Consider the following 4,144-nt stretch of genomic DNA (forward strand, 5'->3'; position numbering starts at 1 on the left):
AAAAAAAAAAAAAAACACAATGGAGAATATATCTAAGCTCTCTTTTTTTATAAACAGAGAGTCATAGTACACCTAGTATTCTATAGTTCATTTCTCACCTAAAAACAAACTAAGGATATCTTACCTCACCAGTAAGAGCTGCCCTACAGTATCAGTGGGAATGAGTACCTAAGATTCCACTTGACAGAAAGGCATTTGTTTATTCATTTCTCTATTGGACATTTAAGTAACCCACTTTCCCTGAGTGCTTTGGCAGTTGGACAAACTTAGAAAGTCAGACTGGCAGCCTTCACCTTTTTATCTTTTTTTTTTTGGACACCAGACTAAATTTAACCTTCGAAGAAATGCTACTCGGGAACTTGTGAGACCGTGGTGCGGTATGTTGGTCAGAAACATACCCGGTGTTCAGGACAATCAGGTCAGTAATGAAGGGAACATGGCTGCCTGCAAAGGACTTTCCCACATGTAGCAATCATTAGTAGTGACCATGTTTTTGAGCTAGTTCTCAAAAACAGTTGTCACTCAGTAGCATTATCACGGACTCTCATAACTCATGGTCCCCTTCCCGTGGTTTCTGAAGGCAGCAACAGATTTTATTACTATCATATAGACAGCAATACAAGCTGTAATAAAACAAGTCAGGACTGTGTGTGTGTTTTCTTTCCCACCCATGAAAGCTGGGGAAAATCGAACTAACAGGGGAAAAAGGTCCTGGAAATAGTTTGGAAAGGTTTTTAATTTGACAAGTTGAGCACCTGTTATAATTTTTAGTCTACTCTTGATTTCTACCAGATTATATGGTTCCATATTTGCCAATTTGAAATAATATATCAGAAAAATTACCAGTGTGATATGAAGAAAAATTAATGCAAAACTGTGAGGTTTTGCTATTTCTGAGTAAGGCCACAATGGTTTAAGGAACCGTTAAAATCAAAACAGAAAAAGACTAAGTGACTTCCATGTGACGTCATCCATTGATCTGAACATTCTAATAACTGACAACTTTTCTACTTTCTCCCAAAAACAGTAGCTGAAAAACACTTTGAGCTCTGTGTCAGGAATTAGCAAAATCGGACTTCAGTGCAAATTGTGAGAGAGCTAATAGGGCTAACCAAAACTAAAGTCAATACATTTCATACACTGGAAAATGTACTACGTGAATTTCTTAAGGTAGTCACTTGAAGACATTCCCTTTTGTACTCTTTTCTGTCTCAAATTTTGTCCTTCCGAGTAATCACAGAAAAGAGACTAGTGTATAAAACAAGAGCTGAGCAGGAGCTCAGGATATAATGCCATTTTGGAGTAATACAAAAGGAGGAAATGAGAAGGAAAGTCATATTAATTCCTACTGACCTATTTTCACACTAGTCTTGAATGAAAAAATTCACACTACAGAGAGTCACACAAATACATAAGTCAACTTGAGAAAGAACACAATCCTGCTTTTGCAAGTAGTACACCAGAGGAAGTCTAATTAGGCTAACCACATAATTAATTCATTATGAATAAATTCAGACCTGCTTTCAGAAATAAATTATACCTCAGATAATTACTGTTGAAGACTATCGTTTACTTAATTGGTGTGTGAATTATCCAAAAACATGAACTTTTTCTTCTTATTATGCTTGTGACTATTTCTCATTTAGCTTCAAACAAATCTGGTAACATAGAAACTTAATGGTAACAAAGTACTCCAAAACCAATTTTGCTCCTAGTGGAAAAAAAAAAAAAGATTTCTAACTGTAAACCTTTTGTGAAGTTTTATACTTGTTAAGGCCGGGGATTGTTTTTCTTCATGCTGACATTAAGATCACAACCTTCATTTCTGTGTGCTGTGAATTATTTTCATTTGCTTCCATGACAACCTATCATATACACCCTTCGGTCTTACCAGCTGTCTCAAAATGAGGATCAGAGCAGATCTGTTCCTGGAATATGATAAACTCTCCACAGAGAATGACCTGACTCGGTGAGTATTTGGGGGAGGGGGAGAACAGAAAGAGAGGACAGCCTAGGAGGGCTGTGGGAGCTTGAGCTCAGAAGCTTTCTCTTACTCCCTGGCCAACATCTTTAGTGGCTGGATTTACTATAGTCAAAAAAATACTGGGCACCTTCTCTGGGCCACTGACTTNGAAACTGGAAAGATCAGAACACAATCAGCTGGAAGACAGGTCATCAGGAATAGAAAGATCTCTGCTGTCAATATCCTACTCACACAATTTTACCTGGTTTATATCCAAAGAAGGAAAAACCTTCTAGAAAGCACAGGAAACAGAAAAAAGCATGGAGGGGATGGGTTGAGGAGAGGAGAGACCGTGCCTGTGGCCTCTGTGAAGGAGAAATGCACCTGTGCTGTAAATGGTGCTTGAGAAAAACCCTGTGAAGTCACCCAATGCCAACTCTTGACTCTCAAGTAACACAGGCTGCTATTCTTTAGAAAGCACTTGGGAGATTACAGAAGGAAATGTGGCTTCTGAGAAAGATCAAAATAAGATCTAGCAGACCAAGTGAATTCCAAGTTTATTTATAGGTAGGATTCACAGGAACCAAGTGACAAGAAGCCAAACTGGCCCAGAGTTTAGCGGCCATGTAGTGGAGGACCTACAAGGAAACCAAAGGAAATATGGTTCCTGCTTGGCTGTGATGCCTTCGAATTTAAATTCCCTGTTGACATCTGGAAACACGGGGCCGAGTCTGGAAGACATGAGCCATTTATTTCTAATGCAAAGATTCTGGGGTACCTGTAGGACCCTTCTGACCATGAGAGATCCTGAGGTCTCCTGGACGGTGTGGACTTTGGAGATGTACAGGGGTGTGAATGCTGGCACTTTCATTTCTTACCAGCGTAACCTGGATCAAGTCACTTTGCCCTTCCCAGGTTTATTGGCATGATGGAGATAGCCTGAACAATTACTGGAAACGTTTCATGGCAAAAAAATCTACATACAGAGGTGTGTGATGACCAGATGTGCAGTCTTTTCACGTTGAAAAATCCTGCACTTCAGCAAGTCTAACCTATGTGTATATGCATGTTTGCATGCACTTCAACAAGCTCATCTCAAGTGTTTGCCCATAAGAAATCGGAGGCCACGGTGAACTACACTAGAAATGCTGTGCAGGCATGGGAGCCTCACGTTAGGCAAAAGGAAAGGCCCTTGGAAAGGAACTGGCCTGAGGTGCCTCTAGTTCAAGAATAATTACCCTGGGCATCACATAAGAGACTGACTAGATGTAAGAGACCAGTGACAGGGAAACCAATTTTAAGGGTATTATGTGCTATAGATTCACATGTGTCTAGCCTGCCCACCCCATATTCCTACGTAGAAGCTCTAACCTGCAATGTGATGGTATTTGGAGACGGGGCCTTTGTGGGGTAATTACGTTCAGATGAGGTCATGAGGGTGGGCCCTTCATGACAGGATTAATGCCTTTATATAAAAGACACCAGAAAGTTTTACTGGTTTTCTCTCTGCCAGGTGAGGCCACAGCAAAAGAACACCTGCCTATCAGCCAGAAAGAGGGTCCTTGCCAGAACTTGACCAAGCTGGCACCCTGACCTTGGCCTTCTAAAACTAAATTTCTATCGGTTAAGGCATGCCATGTAAGGTATTTTGTTATGGCAGCCCAAGCTAAGGCACTGTGGCAGCCCAGATCTAATGATGATACATTCCTGAATCAAGGCTCTAGGGATGAGGTAAAGAGAGGACAGATGTGACCGCCGTTTTGTCATTGAAAGGATAACTATTGGATAGAGAAATAAAGAAGAATGAGGTCTACCAGTTTTTTCACTACAGCAACTGGAAGGAATGTGAGTATCCTCAAGGATACGAAAGGGTAAAGACGAAGAGCAAATTTGGGGGTGGAGCAGAGGAAGAGCTCTGTCTCTGGCAGGGCTAGTGTGAGTGGCCCCTTCAAGAGCACAATGCTGGCACTGCTCCAGAGGCAGGGGGAAACCCTGGACCATGAGCTCGGAAGAGAGATCTGGGGGAAGGCTAGGGGTGTGGCATCGTCAGCCAAGGTTAGCGCTACCAGCTTGGACGAACATGCTTGAACAACACACAGGCTTAGGAGAGATCAAGGCAACCCGCAGAGATTTATGATAATGTTATAAAAATATAAAACATAGGAATCACAAATTGCATTG

General features: G+C 41.3%; 1 protein-coding gene across 1 annotated transcript in view; it reads right to left on the reverse strand.

The window, feature by feature from the left end:
• Window positions 1–4,144, reverse strand: part of DNAH11 (dynein axonemal heavy chain 11) — a 330,986-nt gene that overhangs the window by 175,814 nt on the left and 151,028 nt on the right. The window lies entirely within an intron of this gene.

The sequence above is a fragment of the Crocuta crocuta genome, unplaced genomic scaffold, assembly GCF_008692635.1.
Source record: "Crocuta crocuta isolate KB4526 unplaced genomic scaffold, BGI_CrCroc_1.0 scaffold62, whole genome shotgun sequence".
NCBI lineage: Eukaryota > Metazoa > Chordata > Mammalia > Carnivora > Hyaenidae > Crocuta > Crocuta crocuta.